Raw genomic sequence first — 24,986 nt, 5'->3', positions numbered from 1 at the left:
CCAGCATGTCTCACCATCAACATGAAGATTCCACAATCAATTCCCAAGCTTTGAATTGGAAACCCCTGTTGTTATAACAGGAAAAAAACTAGCCACTATGGGTGACTCTTCATTGGTAGTGCAGTCTAGTTCAAGTCTAGGCTTAATCCTTTTCTGCAAAACTGGCCCAATATGTGTGCATACAAGTTAGTACATATACCTCCAAGTCACAGCCATATCTCTCAGACCATTTTCCAGGTATTATGGTCACAGCAAGCTTCCTGTTAATGAGACACAAAGTTAATATACTTCCATCCAGTGAAGTTTAAACAGCTTTATACAGACAATATGACCAACAGGTCAAAACAAAAGGTGCTTCACATGCTCACAGTGCAATGTAAATGGCAGTTGGTTTAAAACAGAAGTCATCAGAGTGTCCAGTAACACATATGTAGAAGGGGCGGAGGCCACAGGTAGAACAGCGGTACAAGGGGCGGAGGCCACAGGTAGAACAGCGGTACAAGGGGCGGAGGCCACAGGTAGAACAGCGGTACAAGGGGCGGAGGCCACAGGTAGAACAGCGGTACAAGGGGCGGAGGCCACAGGTAGAACAGCGGTACAAGGGGCGGAGGCCACAGGTAGAACAGCGGTACAAGGGGCGGAGGCCACAGGTAGAACAGCGGTACAAGGGGCGGAGGCCACAGGTAGAACAGCGGTACAAGGGGCGGAGGCCACAGGTAGAACAGCGGTACAAGGGGCGGAGGCCACAGGTAGAACAGCGGTACAAGGGGCGGAGGCCACAGGTAGAACAGCGGTAGAAGGGGCGGAGGCCACAGGTAGAACAGCGGTACAAGGGGCGGAGGCCACAGGTAGAACAGCGGTAGAAGGGGCGGAGACCACAGGTAGAACAGCGGTACAAGGGGTGGAGGCCACAGGTAGAACAGCGGTAGAAGGGGCAGAGGCCACAGGTAGAACAGCGGTACAAGGGGCGGAGGCCACAGGTAGAACAGCTGGAAGAGGCCCTTGGCATGATATTAAATGTCTTTCCATATCCGCTCGTCGTATAATTGTCTTTTGACAGAAGGGGCAGTGGTAGTGGCCTTCTGCACGGCATGAGAGTCTGCACCTACAGATGCATTTGTCTGTAAAACAGAATTTTTTTTTAATGATGTGGAAATATTAGGTATAGCAAAGTAAATGAAAGTATATATCAAAGAAAGCAAAGTAGAAAGTTTAATGTGTACATTCAATTATATGACAACCTGAGATTACCAAGAGACAAAGTTAAAATATTTGCCATTTAAGAAAGAGGAAATGAAAACTTTGAAATGAGCGGCATTCTTCATATGTACATCCATATGTCTCTCAATTTTGACCCTCTTTGCCGGCTTAAAAGCTGGACAAAGAGGGAAGTGGAAACGTTTTTTGCAACAGGTGTTGCATTCTTCCAGAACCGGCTGGGAATAAGCATCCCATATAGATATGTGCATCTAAAATAGTATAATATATAGATAAGTATAATTGTCATATACAGTAATAATTACTTCACTCTGCCTAAAAACACATTACACAGCACATGTAGCATTTGTAAAAGAGCTGCCTAGTTCACTAAAGCTAAACAGATTCGGAACTAAATAAATATTTATACATATACTTTTTTTCTTTTTCAGTAGCAAAATTTGTATGGAATTGATTAGAAACTATAAACTGTCTAACACGGGAGTTTGCGGACACAATCAGTCTACGCTTAAGTAACCAATTTAAAGCTAAATTTGGGGGAAAAAAACATTGGCCGATACTTTCTAAAACTCCAGTGACTAGAATGCTACCAACAACTTTAGCGAGACGTTTACATCAAATATACATTTTAATAGCAACGAATATCTTTTACTGACGAACATTTTTAAATCATGCAAATTATATAACTGCAATATTTGTTGTTTCTTGTTCTACTCACTTTTTTCTGTCGACGAAGTTATAAACTCTCCCACTAACAAGTCCGAGCTGTGTGTGAAGATCATGTGATAGATGGTACCGCCTCCATGGCGTAAGTTTGCGTAACGTCATGTCCGGACCCGCTCGTGAAGTTCACGTGTTTCCGTCCCTCTAGTGGAGATCCTCCTGATGGAGCCTGCAGCCAGACCCTTCTCGTGATAGGGGAAAGCCTACCTTTTGCTGACCGCAAATGTGAACCTAAATATAATCTCGAATGCTAGTGAATGTGTTTCGCGTTTACGGATTATTGCCTTTGAAACTAATGGATTTTATCGCTACTCGTGGATCCTACAGATGTCTCATAAGCTGTCTCGTAGGATGTTTAACGCTTCGTGCTTGAAGATTTGATATCGAATAAAAGATTAAACCGAAAGAACAGCCCTTGGATTATTGTCAGCTAGCGCGTCGGGCAGGTTAACTTTCCCCTGATCAGCCGCTTGGCGACTTGAAAGGTTTTAAACAGTCGCCTACATTTTGTCAGCAAAAGACGGACGATAGAGCCTCCCGCATTCTGTGTAAACAACTTGGACTAACGCCTACGAAAGCGGTCTGTTCAACAAAGCCTACGGAGAGACGACGGTGGTACAGTATGTAACCTGCGTTTTTGTACTGTGATCTGCTTGTTTGCAGTTGAATTGGTTACTTCCACGAGAAGACGTTGTTGTTGTTGAGACCTCTCGCTACTTGTTGCGTTGGTATAGTTGTCGCTGTTCTGTGTCATGTGTAGGCCACGTAGTTAACGTCGGTAAAGTTAGTTTGCGGTTCGTTTTTCACGTTGCAAACGGCCATAAAAACCTTATATATGCACGAAAAAATACGAATTATGGCTCCTTGTGATAGTCCTGTTGTGTGAATTCAGAAAATATAAATACATTGCGTAAAAACAGCCTTTAATGTATTTTGACCAGTTATTTTCATTAGCTTCTCACGTCAAAACCAGACGTCATCATGACTCAAAAAGCGTCTCATATGGTGCGTTCGTTTTTCTCTCGGAACTCGGAAATTCCGAGTTGAGTGACATCACGTCCGACAATCTCCCGTTCGAGCTACCCACATCTCGGAACAAACATGGCTGCCTCCATGAACACGTTGCTGTGTGTTGTTGCTTTATATTTTAGCAGATTTGGAGTTTTCCAAATGAAGAAAATGGAGAAATTTAGATTTTTCCGAGAGACAAACAAGAAACACGAACTAGTCAAACCACATTAAAAGCTTTATAAAATATTTTAGTACATTCATAGCGATATTCTTTTTTCGAACAGTAAATAAACTACAAACAAACCAAGTCGCCATGTTGAAATTACGTCACAAGGGCAACTCGGGCAACAAAATCTTATCCGACTTCAACGTCATAAAAGGGGCGTGTTTCCGACGGGAAGTGATGTTTTTCGTGACGTATCGTGACGTTTTCATCCGAGTTCCGACTTGGAGAGAAATAATCGAACGCACCATTATCCGACTTCAACGTCATAAAAGGGGCGTGTTTCCGACGGGAAGTGATGTTTTTCGTGACGTATCGTGACGTTTCCATCCGAGTTCCGACTTGGAGAGAAATAATCGAACGCACCAATATTAAACATCCTGATTTGTGAAAAATTTCACAAGGGGGGGCGCGCAAGATGGCGCCGTGAGCACAGGTGTTGAGGTATAGCGCTCATCAACAGTTAGATTTGAGGAATAAAATGACATATATATATATATATATTTTTTTGTTTTTTTACGTTTTATTTGGATGTTAAACGTTACTCGTATGCCATACTCTGCCCAGAAGCATGTCAGTTGATAAGAAAAGGAAGAATTCTGCGACGAAGAAGAAAGAAATGGCTGCTGACGCAGGGACGACAGCTAACTCTGCTACTGCCTGCAACGTTTTAATTGACAGTTGTCACAACTACTATGGGTCTGCAGAGAAGACGGAATTTTCGGTGTTGTCAGTAGAAGATTTCTCCTCGCTTCCTTCAACTCCTACGAAACCTCCCCACAAAAAAGGCCGTGGTGAGTCTGCTAACGACATTATTACGCAACTTTCTGAGCTAATCAACATGAGGTCTGATAAATTGGAGTCAATGGTTGCGGTGAATACTTCTCACATTGCTGATTTGGGAGAAAAACTGAACTCTGTATGTGAAGATATGAATGAGGTGAAGACCAAAGTTTCCCAGGTCGAGTCGTCACTTTTGAAAGAAAGTAACCGAATCGACGTCTTGGAGTCACGCATCACTGAATTGGAGCGGTACTCTAGGCGCTGGAATTTGAAATTACAGGGCGTACCAGAAAACATCGATGAGAAAAATGTGAGGAAAGAAGCAATCCGCATCTGTCAGAATTTACTGCCAGAATACAGTGATCGTCTTCCGGATGTGATTGATACAGTGCATCGTGTTGGTATGAAGAAGGTGAATTATACCCGCGATATAATCATCCAGTTCTCCTCTCGTACACTTAGAGTAGCAGTATGGGCGGCAGCCAAAAATTCTGCATATTTAAGGGGAAAAGGTCTGCGTTTCAGAGAGGATCTCTGTAAGGCCGACAGAGAAAGAAGGATGAAGTTGTGGCCACTAGTAGATGAGGCACGGAAAGCAGGAAAAATTGCCTATTTTGTAGCCGGTCGTGCCTTCGTGGAGAAAAAGGAGATTTTTCCATCAGGCTGATTTATCTTTTCTTTAGAATGAAACAGTTTCTTCTTTGGCCAGGGCCATATGTTCACGTTATGAGTTGATGGCCTAAGTCATGTTTCGTCCGTTTATGTCCAAAGCAGTCATAGTTGATGCAGCACTATGTTCTCGCCACAGTTTATAGCTATCTTTAAGCTTTTGTTCTAAGGAACTTGTTCAAGCAACTTCTTATTTTAATTTTTTTCTCCAAATCTTGTTATTTTGATGTCTTTATCTATAATTTCACTCAATGCCAGGGGACTAAGGAACAGTTTAAAACGGAAAGCCATTTTTTTTATTTGCCAAACAAAGTAAAACAGATTTTTGTTTTCTTCAAGAGACTCACAGCATTGCTGAGGATGTGCCTTTTTGGAAATCCCAGTGGGGAAATGACATTTTTTGCTCTCATGCCTCTCAAAGGTCAGCAGGTGTTTGTACACTCAAAAACTTATTTGCTGGCAAACTTCCTTATACAGACTTTGGTACCAATGGACATTTTATTTGTCATGTTATTCAAATTCAGAACTTTAATTTCATTGTTGTGAATATCTATGGGTACAACTTAAAAACAGAGAATGATGTTCTTTTTGATAAATTAGAAGAAAAAATTGAATACTGGTTAGCCAAATACCCTGATGCACATATACTCTTAGGTGGTGACTTTAATGTCACATTAGATAATGTAATTGACAGGTGGCCTCCTGGTTCTTGTACTAATACGAATGTAAAGCTTAAAATGTTAATGCAAAGATTTGATCTGATTGATGCATGGAGAATTAAATATCCTCACACTAGAGCCTTTACCTGGTGTAATAACTCAAGGTCTAAGCAATCGAGAATAGACTTATGGTTAGTTTCTCGTACACTTAAAGACAATCTGTGTACTGATATTTTATCTACCCCATTAACTGATCACAAAGCAATTCGTATCCATATTGATTTACTGCCAATGTCTACTTCTAAAATTCATAACTCTTACTGGAAACTTAATAGCTCCGTACTTAAGCAAGAAACCGTTATTTTTACAGTAAAGGAGCTAATTCATTCATTCTGGACTAATGCTAAAGCGGAAAGGATTTATGGGAAACATTGGGAGTTGCTCAAATTTGAATTGGGCAAGTTTTTCAGAAGTCATTGTAGTAATATTGCTAAACTCAATAGAGCACAAGAAGAGAACATAATTTCCACTATTGCAAGCCTATCATCTAAAAATCCTGATAACTTATCTGTGGAAGAAAGTAACAGTCTTATTAAATGTCAGTACAAATTGGATGAACTTTATAAACTAAAAGCTGAGGGTGCTTTTGTAAGGTCCAGAAGACGCTGGCTTGAAGAAGGAGAACAAAATTCGGCTTACTTTTTTAGATTGGAAAAATCTCTAACTAAAAATAATATATCTCAGTTGAAAATAGATAATTCTATCTCTGAGGACCCAAAAGAAATTGCCAAACATTGTTCTGAATTCTACAAGAATCTTTATAGCAGTCAATTCTCTTACGACAGCACTATGTCCTTTATGGACTCTCTAGAGTGTAAGGTTTATAGTCTTTAAGATGTGTAGTGGGCAAGGAGCCACGGGAGAGGCGGGAGCAGAATAATTCCTCCTGGAGGGGTGAGGTATATTTATTAAGGGCACAGTAGAGAAGCAACAGTTGCCATGGTGACTGATTCAGGGGCAATGAGGTTCTTTCCCTAAGTGGTCGGGTGCGAGTCCTTCAGTGCTGGGGCTGTAGTGCCACCCTCTGATTGGCTCAATGAGCCGCCACCAGCTGTGCCGTGTTACCATTCCTCACAGGTGGTTTCTGGGACGGTCATGAAGAAGCCATTGTTGCCGTCTGCCTGCATGGTGCAGATTGATGCCCGCTCGCTCACAGAGCATTCCCGGCTGGTCATCGTGTCACAGTAGTTTATTTTAGATTAGAAACATGGACGTATAATTCCTGAGTCCTAAGATGATGTCTAATGCATCGTCCTTCATGATGGCTGTCAGAGGAGCTCAATCAGTGGCCAGGAAGTAGAGTTTAGATTCTCTGCCCGAGCCCGAGCCCAGACCCGACCGGACCCGACCCGTGGGCCGGGTCGGGCCGATATTTCCTGCCACTATCTTCGGGCCGGGCCGGGCCGGGCGGGGCCATGATCAAGCGTTTGTGTGTGTTTTTTTTTTTAAATCATTACTTAATTAGCCTAATTGGGTGGAGAGCTATGCCATAATTATAAATGTAGCTCCCTCCCGTAAGACACGAGCACAAGAGTCCTTTGCATTTAACTGAGCCGACGGTTTATTCGAAAGACAGTGGCTTCGTTATTATCACCATTATGGCAGACGTGAGAACTAAATACAGATACGGAAACACAAAATCAAGCACATTTACTTACAATATTAGCTAACAAACATTGAAATTCAAATGAAATATAAACATAAATAACAATAAAGACAGCTTAGAGAATTCATATACAGTTAACACGAACCTCAGTTAGCATTTACATTTACATGGCTAAATACAACAAACTTAACTAAAACTTAATTAACACATACCTCGTTGGCTGCTTACGGAAGGATTTAACCTTTTTCTTAACCCTTTACTTAAAGTTCGATGCCGAGCACACAAACTGGTTCCAGCAGCAAGCGAACTGGATAAGTGAAAACGTGCTTTTCTTCTAAACGTGTCTCAAAAACCCATTCTGAATAAACAAACAATGCAGTTTACATGCTTCGTCCTTGTTGCATTTTTCATTAAGATAAATCTAAACTAATTTCTGTAGTTCAAACAACTTAGAATTGTAGTTGAGAACGTCTGTTACAACGGCTCACGTATTAAAAAATAGTCGGGTTTAAATCGGGCTCGGGCTCATAATTACAGTTAATGTGTCGGACCGGGTCGGGCTCGGACACAAGGTGCACGGGCTCGGGTAGGGTCGGGTTTAATTTTTTGGGCCCAATCTAAGCTCTACCAGGAAGTCTTATCCCTGATGAGGGGAAGATTAGCGAGAGATACAGAGCTATCATCCTACAACATGATAGCTATATAGCATCTCTCTGCTGTGTGTGAGCACAGTTTGTATGTTCTGTGAGTATTCTCAGGTTAACCTCACACTTAGGCTAGCTGGTGTCTCTAAATTTCCCAGAGTGTGTGCATGTACAGTATGTGCCCTGTGATGGTTTAAATCATTAATTTAAATAATTTCAACTAGGGTTGCAACTTGCAACTAACGATTACTTTGATAGTCAATTAATCTGTCGATTATTTTTCCGATTAATTGATTATTAATCGGGGGGGGCAAAATCAATTTGATTTCCATCATGTTTTAATAACCCAGACTGTCTTCGTATAAAGGTTGTTTCCAGCAACTCACATAAAAAAAAATGTATGCTACATTAAGAGTACAAAAAAATAATTTTGCAGCAGCTGAATCAATGTCATGAAAAACACAATCCTTTTTTTATGAAGTGCAACCAGCATGGTGCTTTACAAAATGTATTCAGTACTCCAGTTTTTTAATGTAAAAGCACAGACTACCGCTGCTGCTACTAAGAATATTATTAAATAATTGTCTAATGTTATTTAATGTTGATACACATATGTGACGGGGGGAGAGAGTGAATGTGTCTGCATTTATTATGGACAAACAAAGTAAACATTAATTGCGGAGAAAAGCCTACAAATGCGCCAACTTGCACTCTCGTGAAACGCCATAGACTTTAGTTACTGAACGGCGCAAATAAGACGATTGGTGAGGAAAAACCAGTGAACGGCAGGCGTCAAATTTCGTTTTAAAACGTGTCCGGTTGTGTGCGCAAACTACAGTGATGAACTGTAAATAAGATAAATAACATGAGGCTATTTAGTTTGTTTAATAAAAAGACAAGATATACACTCACCTAAAGGATTATTAGGAACACCATACTAATACGGTGTTTGATCCCCTTTCGCCTTCAGAACTGCCTTAATTCTACATGGCATTGATTCAACAAGGTGCTGAAAGCATTCTTTAGAAATGTTGGCCCATATTGATAGGACAGCATCTTGCAGTTGATGGAGATTTGTGGGATGCACATCCAGGGCACGAAGCTCCCGTTCCACCACATCCCAAAGATGCTCTATTGGGTTGAGATCTGGTGACTGTGGGGGCCATTTTAGTACAGTGAACTCATTGTCATGTTCAAGAAACCAATTTGAAATGATTCGGGCTTTGTGACATGGTGCATTATCCTGCTGGAAGTAGCCATCAGAGGATGGGTACATGGTGGTCATAAAGGGATGGACATGGTCAGAAACAATGCTCAGGTAGGCCGTGGCATCTAAACGATGCCCAATTGGCACTAAGGGGCCTAAAGTGTGCCAAGAAAACATCCCCCACACCATTACACCACCACCACCAGCCTGCACAGTGGTAACAAGGCATGATGGATCCATGTTCTCATTCTGTTTACGCCAAATTCTGACTCTACCATTTGAATGTCTCAACAGAAATCGAGACTCATCAGACCAGACAACATTTTTCCGTCTTCAACGCCCACAGGACTGCCGCATACTGGATGTTTTTCCCTTTGCACACCATTCTTTGTAAACCCTAGAAATGGTTGTGCGTGAAAATCCCAGTAACTGAGCAGATTGTGAAATACTCAGACCGGCCCGTCTGGCACCAACAACCATGCCACGCTCAAAATTACTTAAATCACCTTTCTTTCCCATTCTGACATTCAGTTTGGAGTTCAGGAGATTGTCTTCACCAGGACCACACCCCTAAATGCATTGAAGCAACTGCCATGTGATTGGTTGATTAGATAATTGCATTAATGAGAAATTGAACAGGTGTTCCTAATAATCCTTTAGGTGAGTGTAGTCTTACTGTATACTATACCGTTTTCATCAAGAAATATCTCTATCCAGCGAATTAAATACTGTCATGTATTATCTATAAAAACAAAAAACACCGAAAAGGCATGTGATGTTTTAAAATATATGGCTTGTTTACCTCAAGAGCTTCGTAAAAAGACATGAAAACAACAGTGAAACCGTGTACAAATCAGCGCGCGACAGGGGAAATATAGGAAAACTGAATTGCCCGGAACACCTGATCTTTTTTTCCATTACAAATTCTGTTTTATAATCTTTGATCGGTTTAGGACAAGTGATCAAATTCTAGGCGTGCAAAAATCAGCTTTAGGGTACTTTCATGGACTTCGAACAAACTGACATATTTGCATGAGTGAATGGGGCTTCAACAGTTGAAATGAAATAAACTTTTACAGAAACATGGCATTTGATTTCTCCCTTGTTTGTTATAAATTGGGGCCTAATTTGCACATGTGTACCAATTTTGGTATGGAAAAAAAAACATGAAACGTATGAACAGCCCTTATCAGGTGCTAAATGCTAATGAGGAGACCGCTGCGAGTGGGTTGATCTGTATAATAAAGCAATGGTGCCATCTGGTGATCCAAAAAAGTTTTGCAGGTACGTTAGCAATGGCGTTTAAAAATGAAACCAAGACCTACCTCATTTATTAATCTTGTGATTAATTTAACTACAAGAATTTTAAAAACACGGGTCGGAAACGTCACATTGATTTTTTGGCAGATAAAACATGCCATTTTTCATTTTTAATTACAAACTTAGATCTCATCTGCACACCCGTGCACAATTTTGCTCATGAAAGAAGACAAATTAGGGTATGAACGGCGCTTTTCAGGTGTTAAAAATGCAGGTAAGCAGACGGCAATCTGTATAATGGAGCGATAGTGCCATCTGGTGACCAAAAAAACTTTGCAGGCATTCAAGCGATGGCATTTTAAAGTGAAACCAAGACCCAGATCGTCTATTCATGCGCGATTTTATAAAACTTATTTAAAACACGGGTAGAAAATCGCCCGCCCGTTTACAAACGTTTGGATGTAACCCAGCACAAGAAGTATGTACACTAACTAATACAAAGTAAACAGAGGCTACATCCAAGAGGTACACGGAGGTATATACACGCGCTCGCGAGATATGCCGAGACATGCAGATACCGTAGGGTGACCAGATAATCCATGTCAGGGAGGACACTCTGAGCTAGGACAGGAATTGTAAATTACCATTTCAATTAAAAGGACCCGGATTTCACTTGAGCACTGAGCTCTTACTGTGTGCTGATTGGTCAGTCTCCTATAATCATGCATGTGTCACTAATGCTAATGTGAAACAGCTTGATGAGCCTTTCAGTCAAGGAAACAAACCAGTCAAAGCACAAGAAGAGCTGAACTATTTAGCCGAGCACAGGAGCCTTTCAATTTGAAAGTAGTTTGTAAAACCCGAAGTAGCTCAAAGTGTCCTCCCTGACATGGATTATCTGGTCACCCTAAAATAACCTAAACCAAACATACTGACCTCCTAGACAAGACACCATGAGGGCTATATATACACTGGTTGGCCAAACCACAAGACACAAAAGGGGTAAAACTAGGGTGACCAGATAATCCATGTCAGGGAGGACACTTTGAGCTACTTCAGGTTTTACAAACTACTTTCAAATTGAAAGGCTCCTGTGCTCGGCTAATTAGTTCAGCTCTTCTTGTGCTTTGACTGGTTTATTTCCTTGACTGAAAGACTCATCCAGCTGTTTCACATTAACATTAGTGACACATGCATGATTATAGGAGACTGACCAATCAGCACACAGCAAGAACTCAGTGCTCAAGTGAAATCCAGGTCCGTTTAATTGAAATGGTAATTTACAATTCCTGTCCTAGCTCAGAGTGTCCTCCCTGACATGGATTATCTGGTCACCCTAGGTAAAACCAATAACAAATACCACAAATACACCCATACAAAAGTCAGATAATGTTTCAATCAAAACAAACAAAATCTAATCAAATTAAGTGAATCCGAAAAAATATACCTAAACAATAAAAAGAAACTAAATACAAACTATTCCACTCCCACGGCAAACAGCCAGTTGGAGTTGTCCAACTTCCTGCATTTAGCCCAGCTTCCATGTTGGCCACCTCTTTTGCCTGGAGCAGCAAGGAATCCTCCCCTGCACTCCACACACGGTAAATCAAAAGAAACAAATTAAACTCAATAAATACTCAACACATTATTCCAGTTAACCAAATGTGTGCGCCTCATCTAGTAAACTGGTTAAATGTGCCAAATAAAGAAATACATAAATTAAATGTTAATTACTAATATATTGCAACTTAAACTAAACAAACTCAAACATAGAATAACAAATGACCATAAATGATACTTCCCTTAAAATGGGGGCAGCCATCACAGGGTGGTACAGTAGGATATTATTATAGACATAAACACTCCATAAATATCTGCTCCCCTCTCTGTTAAGGGTGGTAGGACATTATTATAGACGTAAACACTCCATAAATATCTGCTCCCCTCTCTGTTAAGGGTGGTAGGACATTATTATAGATGTAAACACTCCATAAATATCTGCTCCCCTCTTTGTTAAGGGTGGTAGGACATTATTATAGACGTAAACACTCCATAAATATCTGCTCCCCTCTATGTTAAGGGTGGTAGGACATTATTAAAGATACAGAAATATAGATATAGTTATCTTTCATATTGTCATAGTTAATCTTTAAATGTCCACGTTCTTCCCTTTAGTGAATGTATCTCTGGGTATCCTAACCCATCCCAACCCATTTCATATTTAAAACATTTGGGAATATGAATATTTAATATAAGATGACCACAGTGTAGAGCCCTATTATTCAAATCACGGTCCTCGAGGTCCAAGCACTGCTGGTTCTCCAGCCTTCCTTTACCTGTGAGCCAGATGTGAAGCCTCTGACCAATCAGAATCAGTAATTATTAAACTACCTGGGAGAACTGAAAACAAGGCCTGGATTTGGAATCAAGGTCCAGATTTGAAGAGCCCTGGTGTAGAGTATAGAATACAATGCAATACAAATATAAAAAATATCCTTAAAAAAGAACAGCAATAAATGGATCACACAGGTTTTACTAATTAAGTTATTTAATTAACTGGAATAATGATTTTTTTGTCCAATCACAATGTCCCCACTAGCTTCATTAGTTATACAGCACCTGAGAACAGAGGAAATTTTATAATGTTACACAAAGCTGACCCTGACACATACTTGTAAAAGAGAAAATATAAAACTCTTATAACCCATGACTCTTCAAAAAACTGATATTTTCAGAAATGGTAACAGAAAGGATAATATATTCATGCGTGTTCCAATATAATGTGTCTTGGGATAAAATGTAGTCTTTGCATAGAGAAGTCACGACATGACTTTCAGCACTAAAAAATAAAGTAAATTCCGTTTTTATTGATTCATGCATTTTGTTTTCATTACGTTTCACAGGGCCCAAGTGCAGTATTAGATTGTTAATGCAAACATTATGCTCGGATCATTAGATATACTGTTCACTTTTTCGTGAGTAAAAACGTGTACATGAAATAGAAATCTTATTTATTTATTTTTATTAACAGATAATAGGAATGCGATTTTATGTAACATGTTTCAGAATGAAAGATGAATAGTTACCATAGAGACTTAAATTGTTATGCAAACTATGGATACTGCAAGCCCTGAGTTAATTTCGCACACAGCCAAGTTTTAAAGCAGCATGAAAATCACGCGGATGCTTTGCAGGCAAGAGTGTATTCAAACTGCACTCTGATACACATGCACATGGTAAGTCAAAAATGTATGACACTCAAACACGCACACACACACATATATATATATTACTAAAAATGCGATAAAACTAACCTTGTTTCTTCTTCGAAAAGCAGAGACTCGAAAGCAGCAGATATTTATGGGTGTGTGTTAAGTAGCGAACGAGCATGTGCAGTTAACTCGGGTAGGACATTTTCATGGGTAGGAAAGAATTTCAGAACACCGGCGCCATTTCTGTTACCCTTTTCGTGAATCTGCCATCTTGGAGGCTGTGTACGGCAATCTTTTGTTTATTTTTTTTTTCCTATGTGATTTGGGTGCAGTGGAAGGAAATGGGGTATTGAATTATTTGTATTTTTTTGTAATTGACAACTTTTGTACGGCACTGTACTACTATACAGGTTGGGGTTTTTTTCCGTTGGAAACCTTCGGCCTCAGCGCTGCAGAGCCTAACTGCGATGGCGAGCTCTACTTTGGACATTGAGCTAAGTTTTTCCTTCATCAGGTCACCAACGGTGACTCTGAAATTAATCAGTGTACCTCTATTACTTTTTTTTGTTTGTTTTTTTTGTTACTTGTCCAATTGACATTTGTACATCTGTCCCTGTATTTTTTTTGTTGTTGAAAATTGGTATCGTATGGAAGTCATTAGCTGTAATTATATGGTTTTGGGAATTTCTGTTTTATTTAAAGAAGAAATATAATTTAAAAGGGGAGTAAACTCATTGTGCCCGTTGGCAAAATACTGTTACTACAATTATTTTTTTTTTCTGTATATGCATTTAGGTGGGTATATACTGTATATGTTTTTTTTTTTCTCCCCTTTTCGCCTCAGTAAAAGTGAGGTGTAAATAATCTCTTAAATCTGTGGTCGGGTCTGCTCCTTTGTCACTGCTCCCACCGAACCTAGCACACTGGTCCCTGTACACCTACCACTCGCCATAGTGAGTGGAACTGGGGTTACATAGGGCAAGTTTTAGAAAAGACTAATTACCATACTGTATTAGCATCTTCCGCTTACCTGGTTTAATGTAACCCTAACCTTCCATCACCCTGCTGCGGCTAGAAATTCTGTCCATTAAGGTTGTGAACCCTGGCAAAGTCCAACCCTCACCGGGAACAGGTCCGATTACTGCAAAAGCCCAGTCACCAGGCGCTCACCTACGGGCCCATTCCCCTGGCTTGGCTCCAGGGCAGGGCCCCAGTGACCTCCTGAGGTCTTCTGGACCACTCTTCGTCTGGCCCTTCACCTAGGACCAATTTGCCTTGGTAGACCCCTGAAACATATGAGCACTCAAAGGTGGCAGCTCAAGAAGAAGAGTAGCTATAAATGTGAAACTCCTACCTGATGCCCTGAGAGAATTGAAGAGAAGCTCCAAGTGATCCTGAATGAAGCTGTATGTGCAGACATAACGCTGAACTTGGAGCAGGCCAGGAATCATCATCAAAAATGTCTCAGTGTTCATGACAAAGCCGATGACTGACAGGTACCTTAAAAAAAAAAATGTTTTATTAATATGATAATGGAAAGACAAGACACCTTGAGAGCATCTAGCATATTTTATTTATATGACTTTTCAACAAATATCCATGAGATGTGACAACACGTAATGACAGGGATGGTAACAGTAATACATCTTTTTCTCCAGTAATGTCCCTGACTGGCAAATGACTACAAAGCTACTGGTTGCAAAATTACTGGGTGCTTCTTCAGAATGTCAAGATTAAGGTCCTTGAAATCAATGATTTACCTCGAGGATGCTAAAGCAACTAGGAACAATATAGAAACTGAACTGGGAAAGTTTTACAAGAACATGCCATACAAACCAATTGACACCTGTATGAACGGAAGAACACTGAACACAAGAAAATTCCAACAGAAACAAAACTGCAGACACCAAAAGGCTTTGCACACAAAAGCATCATATAAACATACATACCATTTTTCACAGCATCATATGAAAATACCATTTTTCACAGCATCATATGCACATACATACAATTTTTGACACTTGTATGACCTGAAAAACATTGACAGAAGTCAACAGAAACAAAACTGCAGATAGCAAGAATATCAGAACAAGAGAACAGAGCATCTTATGAACTCGATGCACAACAAGATAATAGAGCATAATCTGAACTTATGATTTCATGAACTTTTCATGGAAACCATTCACTATTTTAAAAGACCTTTTTGTTTGATGAAGGGGTGTGCCATTTTTCATCACCAAACTGCCTCTCAGGAAGAACTCTACCCAGGGGAGCTTTGAAACCTGTGGCACAGGGATTGCAACTGTTCAGGATGTCAAAGAGCCTGTCAATCATCTAAGAAAACAAATGACTATTAACCAAAAGCATCTTAAATATCACCATTAGGGCTGTCGCGGTTAGGAAATTTCCCTTGCGGTTTTTATGGGTGGCTCAATAGCGCGGTATGCGGTATTACCGCAGTTTAAAAATAAATACATAAATAAATAATCTTGATTTTACTGCATACAAAGCTCTATTGCTAAGTTATGTAGCATATATTGTTGCTTTTTAACTGACAGAGAGACAAAACATTTTTTGTTTATTTTTTTAATGCCAAACAGCAATAAGAACATGCCTTTTCCAATTAAAAAAACGAAATCAAATCATTCTAAAGTAGGTTAACAATAAACAAACAATAAGAAATTATTTTTTCCAATTTGAAAAACGAAAAAAGGTTTCTCCACTGTATTGAATGGAACCATCTCCTCAACTAGATACTGTGTAACAGCGGCTGTAAGACATTTAGGCTATACCGGTTACTTTCACGGTTGTATTTGACCGATTTCGCAAAGGCTTCAGCTACTCCTAACTGTCGGCTAGTACCGGTTTTCCGGGCAATTCAGTTTCCCTATGTTTCCCCTGTCGTGCGCTGATTTGTACACGGTTTCGCTGTTGTTTTCATGTCTTTTTACGAAACTCTTGAGGTAAACAAGCCACATATTTTAAAACATCACATGTTTTTTGTTTTTACTGATAATAAATGAAAGTATTTAATTCGCTGGATAGAGATATTTCTTGATGAAAACGGTATAGTATTGCTTATAAGACTATATTATGCGTGACGATCTACTGTATTCGCATGTAATAATGTACTTGATTGATTTTCAGACATTTCACATACCTCTTTGCTTTAATATTAGGGGAAACATTATTTCCCGATAGACAGGGGAAACATAGGGAAACCGAATTGCCCGGAACACCTGTCTCAGCTGTTCTTTTTGATGTTGCTCCGCGACCTGATGCTGGAAGAGGTAGCTGCGCTTCAATGGCTGGATGACAGTTAGCGAGATGACACCGCAAATTAGATGTGTTGCCGCGTGTCACAGGGACCTTTTTGGCACAAATTTTGCAAATCGGTTCATCTAAATTTGCCGGCTCACCCTTTTCATTGGGTTGAAAGCCGAAGTGTTCCCAAACTGGAGACGTGACATTAGGTTTTGGGACGAGAGCGTTTCAGTATTCAAAATCAACGAAACCCCGGATATTAACAGTTCGCGGGAAAATGACACTCGTAACACTCTGGTATCATTATTAATTTATTTAACATTCAATACAGGTGATGAATTGTAAAACAATAAGGCCACAGCCTCATGAAGAAGAAGAAAAAAATAATTAACCCTGTCCCTGCAGTTGCCGCGGTTTCTGCGGTTGCTTTCCTTCCTCTGCGGTTGGCTTGTCAATAGCGCGGTATTACAATATTGCGGTTATCGCGACAGCCCTAATCACCATAACAGGGTGTCTGTAGGTATCAAAGAGATCAAATTAATATCAGAGAGATGAGGCATACCGCTTTTGTCAAAATGACAGGTTGGGTCAAAGGTCACAAAGGTCAAATAAATCAAAAAGTGACAGGTCTGGGCTGTAAGCCAGGTGACGTCATGAGGTAGTGCGAGGGGGCTATTTTTTTTTGGCTGTGAGCCAGTTGAGCGTTGGGAGAGGGGTTTATTTATATATAATTTAATTATTTATTATAATTATTATAATTTAATTATTTATTATTATTAAAACAATATATTTATTATTATTTAAGTAATTATAATTTTATATTGAGGAGAGTGCTTATGAGTGTGGTGTTTTGTCTGCATCCACCGGGTGCCGAGCAGGGGGCTGGTGCGTTAAGGTCCCAAACACTGGGGCTGAGCGGGTGGGTTACCTGATGGAGTGTGAGTGTACGCTGTACCTTGGTAAGGTCCCGGGCTTTGGAGAATCCGCAAAAAAGGGCTCGGAGAGAGCGATGCTGTGTCTGGTGCGGTACCATGGTAAGGTCCCATGGCTTTGGATAATCCACAAAGAACTCGGAGAGAGCGATGCCGGAGAGCTGAGAGCCGTGCTGCACGAGTCTGAAAGAAACTCTGAGAGAATGAACAAGTTGGAGCAAAGAATGAGAGGAGGAGGAGGGTCTGGGTCTGACGCTATCCTCCTCCAATGAACGCTTAGCGGCAGTTTGGGGGTATGTGTGTTGACACCCCGTGCAGCACCAGCAACAGCTTGGCCTTGTGTGGTAGCGGTTTTCAAGTTTGTGTTTTTCCTCATGCAACCGTTTGTATTACATCAGCGTAGGTCAAATCCCAGTCAAACTGTAATTTGGGCCACACATCAAATTGGACATTTTGTATTTCAGTAAATTTTGTTTGAAGTTTTGGTTTTTCCCATGCACCTGTTATGTACATCCCGGTAGGTCATCCGTAATAATTTGGGCCACACATCAAATTGGACATTTTGTATTTCAGTAAATTTTGTTTGAAGTTTTGTTTTTTCCCCGACTCGCCCGTTATGTACATCGTCTGTGCAGTTAAAACGTACATCGAAATAGACTTAAGAAAATCAGATAAAACTTGACAGGCCATATATTTCTCCTTAAAGAATCCTAAGAAGTAACCAACCGCAGAAAATTTTTATTACACCGAGCAGGGTTTCCCTACTTTGGTAAAGAAAAACAAGTACCCCCCTAGTATCATTAAGGCCTTACCCCCACTGGAAAGAGAAAACTACACGGGACATGCATAGTTTACCTCCTTTGGTAAAGAAGCACAAGTACCCCCCAAGTATCATCATGGCCTTACCATGCGTGCCACACCCCCACCAGCAGGCCTTGGAGAATATAGGGAGCTTTGCGCTGTAGGGCCAGCACTAATTTTTAAGAATACAGACATGTCTGGCACTATGGAAATGAAAGATTCAGCCTCACCACCTAAGACTCAGCAGGAGCAGGAGGAGGCTGTTATGCGGCCTCCGAGGGCTCCCAAGAAGAAGATTCCTACGAGGCGTAGACGGGTACTTTTGATGCAGCCGTCTGGAGACCTGAGAGTTACCTGGGAGCTGCCCAATGGGGATAAAGTGGTCTGCCTCTTTGACAATGTTGCGGAGGAACTACGCATCTTTCAGGTCAGCGGAGATGCCGCAGACCCGGGGAAGATGACCCGCATCTGGCATGTTTTTCTGAAACGGAATGGGGAAACTTGAAGACTATCGTTATCCCGATGATGAAGGAGAGCACCGACCTCGACTTTCAGACAGACACCGCTAGAATGGAGATGCACTATAGAGATGCTGCCAGTGGTAAACATCGGAGCACCTTTATGAAGTGGGACGCGACCGGGGAGCTGGACAAGAGAATGGTGAATATATGGCAGCTGCCTAAATGCGACTGTTGTGGAATGAGAATTCCGTACATGATTTGGATGCGGCTGATTGAAGAAAAGAGCGATTACTTCCAAGTGCTGTTCAAGGACAGTCGGGCACGTAAGGAGATGCAAAAACCTACGCCGTAAGGATCACCCCCCACCCCCTCCGACTGTATATAAAGTGGACGCCTTTACAAGCCCTTTCACAAACATCACCATCATCATGGCAGCAGCAGCAAATTACAGCAACAAAGTGTTCTCCGACGACGACGAAAGCGGGGAGAATGAGGCCTTTTCACCAGCAGCATCACAGGCCTCTGATGCTGGAGAGCTCCCTCCGACCCCTCCACCGACACCGACCTCTGTTCCTTGAGAGGTCCCTCCGACCCCTGAGATCTGCACGCTTCTCTCCAGACCCGCTTTGTGCAGAGGGATGCTCAACTGCATAAAAGCCATGATAGTGGGCCTTTTAGCCTCAGTCATCAGGAAGCATCAGCAGAAAAACTGCTACGGCTGCGAGGTGGATCATCCCAGTCAAAGACAGCACCCTTGCCTGTTTCCCGCCGGCAGGAATTACTTTTACATACACTTTGACTCTGTGCTGCGTGACCTCTGGACCGACCGGCTGACACCCGCCTTGATTCACGTTCTGAGGACCCTGGGCATCCAAGCTTCCATCGGCAGGTTGGAGGGGACCGTGGAAGCTATCCTGTATGATCTACGCGAGGCCCGCGACGGAATGCTGGAAATCAGTCGACTGGAACAGGATCTGTTTGAACAGAACCCCGTGCTTAAGCAGATCCTGGAAGAAGAATTTCTGACTCGTTGGGAGGCCCAAGACTAAAACAAAAAGCAATTTGTAATGGGGAACGGTATCGGCTGCGCTTTACGGCGGTTTATGTTAAATGTTTTTTTAGAAAAAGTTAGTCCACTGTTGTTGCATGCTATCGATAAAAAGAAAAGCGATTGTCGGGATGATTATACTTGTTGCTGCTTTCATAGACTGATATTTGAGATTGCTCAAATCGGAGAACATTATCAGCGGGGAATAGTTTTACTTACTCAGCCGATGGCAGAGAGAGAAGGCCAATCGTCAGAAAGTCTCATACGCGCGTGTCTATCTTGTATTCCCGACGATGAATTTGACTGTAATCACATTTTTATATTTTATGCTTTAATCGTAGATGTAGTTGCCTTTAAATTTCATAATAAGCAGCCTTTCGATGTTAATCAGATGCTTTCTACTCTGCATACCTGTACATGCATCGCTGAAAAGGCCTCTATACGGACCTTACTGCATGTGACATCGCTAATCTACCTCAACAACTGTCACGGGTGTAACTAATTGTATGCCCTTGTAATAACGTTTTTAAACTATATCTTTCACAAAATGTGTGCCCTTGTAATAGCGTTTTTAAACTATATCTTTCACAAAATGTGTGCCCTTGTAATAGCGTTTTTAAACTATATCTTTCACAAAATGTATACCAGCGTTTTTAAACTATATCTTTCACTAAATGTATGCCCTTGCAATAAAATTGAGTTGAATAGCATTGCAATAGTCTTTGTATATATATTGGTGGCCGAGTGGTTAAGGTGTTGGACTTAAGATCCAATGGATGTATGTCCGCGTGGGTTCGAACCCCACCCCAGCTAAAATTCTTTTCTAAAAAACTCTGCACATATGGGTTAAATGCAGAAAACAACAATTTCATTAATGTGTTCACTCAGTCTGTCAACAATAAAAACCCCCCTCCCCAGGCAGCTATAAAACGCCGCATCCCTGCTCTCACCCCCCACTCACTGTGTGAAAAGCATGTCTGTTGCCAAGACTACAGCTCGTGTCTTGAGCCGTTCGTACTATGACCCCAGCCAGCCGGGGTCATACGGGGGTGTCTCCAGACTGCAGAGAGCCGTGGAGCAAGATACGGGGAAAAAGAGGCTTCTGATGACATCAGAGAGTGGCTGTCTATGCAAGACAGTTATACTTTACATAAGCCGGCTAACAAGAATTTCCCCAGGAACAGAGTGTTTGTACCGAGAGCCATGTATCAGTGGCAGGCCGATTTATGCGACATGCAAGGGCTGGCCACGTACAACGACGGGTTAAAATACCTCCTTACGGTGATTGATGTTTTTTCTAAAAAGGCCTATGCGCGTGCGATAAGAAACAAGACGGGGGTGGCCGTAACGGAGGCCTTTGATTCTATTTTAACCGAGGGGGGTGTGCCCCTCAAGTTACAGACGGATGCCGGTAAGGAGTTTTTAAATGGGACTTTTCAGAAACTTTTAAAAAGTCATAAAATCACCCATTTCACCACGGGTAGTGAACTTAAAGCTTCAGTCGTAGAGAGATTTAACCGAACGTTAAAAGAGAGGATGTACAGGTACTTTACGGCTAAAAACACTGGACGATACGTGGATGTGTTGGACGATCTAATAAAGGGGTACAACCAGTCATTTCACAGCGCTATTAAAATGAAACCTTCCGAGGTCACGACCGATAATGCTCAGCTAGTATTTGATAATCTATACGGTCCTCTGAAAAAAAGCAGACGGCCACGTTTTAAGTTTAACATAGGGGACACTGTGAGAGTCTCCAAGCACAGTCAGATATTTGACAAAAAGTACGAGCAGACATTTACTGACGAGTACTTTGTCATATGCGAACGTGTACCCAGATCGCCTCCGGTGTATAAATTGAGGGACGTGCGCGGTGAAATACTCAAGGGGACATTCTATGATGCTGAGCTGCAGAAAGTCAAAATATCTCCGAAACGTGCGTTCAAGGTCGAGAAGGTTATAGGCTCAAAGACCGATGAAAAGGGGAAAAAGTGGATTTTAGTACGCTGGCAGGGTTGGCCCTCGAGGTTTGATTCGTGGATTCCGCGGTCGGACTTGATGCGGATTTAATTTTTTATTTTTAAAAGGAAAAAAAAATGGAGGATCGCCCCTCTTTTTACCTCACGCTACCGTCAAACTCTTGTCTCTCCATCTTCCCCGATAACCAGAGTTCAGATTACACCATGATGCTCTCGCGACCTATAGAGCTACGGGGTCTTACGAAGTAGGACTGGCTGAAATCATGTATTGTTACACGTGGCGAAATATTACATACCCCGAAAATACTTTTGAATTGCGGGATACGGAGGTGGAGGCAAGAAGAGACGCCGATCCTCTAGTGGATTTGCCTTACCTGTTCCCTCGGAAAATTAAAGTCGGATATTATGAATCCGTTTCACAGATTGTGTCAGAAATCAATGCTTCTTTAAAAAAATTAGGTACGGAAGTTTTCTTCGCATACAACGAGATTACACGAAGGGTTAATATAACCGGACATCAGAAATACAAGATCAAATTTAAACCTACTTTGGCCTACATGCTGGGCTTTGAGCCGGGTGGCTGGTATATCGTAGGAGGTACCATGCCAACCTCACCCTACCCGTCCAACATTCACGCTGGATTCTATAATATGTACGTCTACTGTAACATCGTGGATCCGCAGCACGTGGGGGAATTTGTAGCGCCGCTCCTGAGAACCGTTAAAATAGACGGTGGGTTCGGCGACGTAGTCACTTTGCCGTTCCACAAGCTGCACTACGTACCGGTGAACAAGCAGAGCCTCCAGAATTTGCATATTGAGATAAAGAACGATCAGAATACTCTGATTAATTTCTCCTATGGAAAAACGATCGTCAAGCTACACTTTCGCCCAGTGCCAAAGATCCCCATTTAAAAAAAAGAGAGAAAGCGGAGGGGTTGGGAGAGCATGGCGTACCACAATTTGCAGAGATTTATTCAGTATTACACCAGTCAGGCAGGACATGGGCTCCCCGGACATATTTTAAGAGCATAAGGAAGAATGGCTCTAGCTCACCGCCTCTCGGCCGAATGCACCAAATCTGAGCTGGACCTGTTTGCGGCCCCTATGACGCAATTATCCATAGATCAGACCAATTATGTAGAAATCAACCCATTAAATTCCATTACCGATCAGGATGTTTTGGATTTCCTAATACCAGGGTCGGGCAATTTCTATCTGGACCTCAACTCTACACTGCTATATCTAAGGCTCAAGATCGTTAGGGCGGACGGCGCCCCCCTGGTTGACGCTGACCCCTGCGGTATTATACAGTACCCACTAAACTGCATATTCTCTCAGCTGGACGTGAGTCTGAACGACGTCCTGATCAGTTCCTCATCGGCCACGCACCCCTATAGGTCATTCATAGAGACCCTGCTCAATTTTTCTACGGATACGCTAGAGAGTCAGTTTTCGGCAGGGCTCTGGTACAAAGACGGCGGAGCCGACTTGGATAGTTTGACATCGCCCTAACGTGGGGTTGCAGAAGCGAGCTGCCTTCTGTAGAAACTCTCTGGAATTCTCTCTGATAGGGCCTATACACGCTGATATTTTTTTCAGCGAACGAATGCTGTTAAACAATGTGGATATACGCTTAAAGTTTGTAAAGGCTAAAAGCGATTTTAGTCTCATGTGTAGAAATGACGCCGATTATGAACTGAAAATACTGAGGGCCAGCCTGTTTGTGAAAAAAGTGGATGTCTCCCCGGCGGTGTCACTGGGTCACTCGGCCGCTCTCATGAAAGCAAATGCCCTGTACCCTATAAGCAGGGTAGTCGATAAAAATTACACGCTGCCGGCGCAGTCGCGGGTCTGTCCGCAGGACAATCTTTTCCTGGGCAACTTACCACGCTACATCGTTTTGGGGATCGTGGACCACGCCGCGTTCGTGGGCACGCGAAACAGAAACCCATTCAGGTTTCAGCATTGTGACCTGGAATTTCTGAGTCTCTCTGTAAACGGCCGACACATACCCAGCAAACCGTTCCAGCCCGATTTTAACGCGAGGCAGTCAGTCAGAGAGTTTTACAACCTTTTCCTGGCTACAAACAGGCATTTAAGAGATTCGGCGCTATGCATTAACTGTGAGGATTTTGAAAACGGATACTCGCTATTTGCTCTCAATCTCTCCCGAGACGACGAGCTGGACGGAGGTGCCCTGTCACCCTTCATCAGCGGCACGTGCCGTCTGGATTTAAGGTTCAGAGCCCCGCTACCTCGAACAATGAGTCTCATCGTCTACGCCTGCTTCGACACCGTGATTGAAATAAACTCCAAGAGACAGGTTTTGGTGGACTTTTAACCATGAACACTCACCAGCTGGAATGCCTTTTACGACCCCTGCTGAGGGATGCTTTTGGAGGTGTGTGGCCTAGCGATTTATTACCCACCAGCGTACAGACGAGGCCCACTTTTCTGGTCGCAAACACGCACGACAGCAACAGAGAGGGTGAACACTGGATCGGGATAATTTTGGAGCCCCAAGAGGGGAAAGCCTCCTTCTTTGATTCTTACGGTTATCCCCCCGATTCCCCTTACTATCCTAAAAGTTTTATGCGCTTCTTGGGGAGGCACGCTAGCGAAATAAGGTATAATACGCGTCAAGTTCAACACGACTTTTCCTCCACGTGCGGGGCCCACGTCTCCTTTTTCCTCTACCAGCGCTTCAAGGGACTTTCATTTCAAGAGACTAATATGCTGTACTCTGATGACTTGAGGAAAAACGACGCTCTAGTATCCAAGTTTATCAAGAAATATTGCAAGTGTATTAGCCGTGTTAATGCCGATAAACTTTCAAAGCCGCAAAATGTATGTTCCTTAAAACTATTTAAAGATTGTTATAGTTGTTAGATTATTGTCGGGAAAATATATTAAAAAAAAAAACGTGACACCTTTTATTCAATAAATTCAACATTTTAACAAGCATCTTTTTCGTTGTTACAGGCGTTTTTTTTTCACATGCATAAAACACTTAATCGCTGTAACCTATCCATGGAGAATAAGGGGTACCCTTTAAAGGCCATAAACGATATTCAGGGGAGGAATCACGCGGCGTGTGAGGGGTACCCACAAGCGGAGAGTCGTCCGTACTAAATTTTGCACGTCTCTTGCGCTTCTTTTTCACAGGAGGGGAGGAGGGTGGCGGGGGACCCATCGCCGTGGCGTTTCCAGCGCCGTAATCTTTA

The 24,986-nt window shown here is 42.0% G+C and overlaps 1 protein-coding gene across 1 annotated transcript in view; it reads right to left on the bottom strand.

The window, feature by feature from the left end:
- The window catches only part of LOC140582762 (uncharacterized), a 99,557-nt gene extending 98,986 nt beyond the window's left edge, over positions 1–571 (bottom strand). The window contains exons 1-3 of the mRNA XM_072707074.1: positions 369–571; positions 200–260; positions 15–65 (exon numbers count right to left, since the gene is read on the bottom strand). The gene's annotated coding sequence lies outside the window, so the exon portion shown is untranslated. The remainder of the gene's footprint in view (positions 1–14; positions 66–199; positions 261–368) is intronic.
- Between the last annotated feature and the right edge of the window lie 24,415 nt (positions 572–24,986).

Source organism: Paramormyrops kingsleyae, chromosome 25 (genome assembly GCF_048594095.1).
Source record: "Paramormyrops kingsleyae isolate MSU_618 chromosome 25, PKINGS_0.4, whole genome shotgun sequence".
Lineage (NCBI taxonomy): Eukaryota > Metazoa > Chordata > Actinopteri > Osteoglossiformes > Mormyridae > Paramormyrops > Paramormyrops kingsleyae.
The sequence above is the reverse complement of the archived record's forward strand: the minus strand, read 5'-3'. Positions and strand labels throughout refer to the sequence as shown.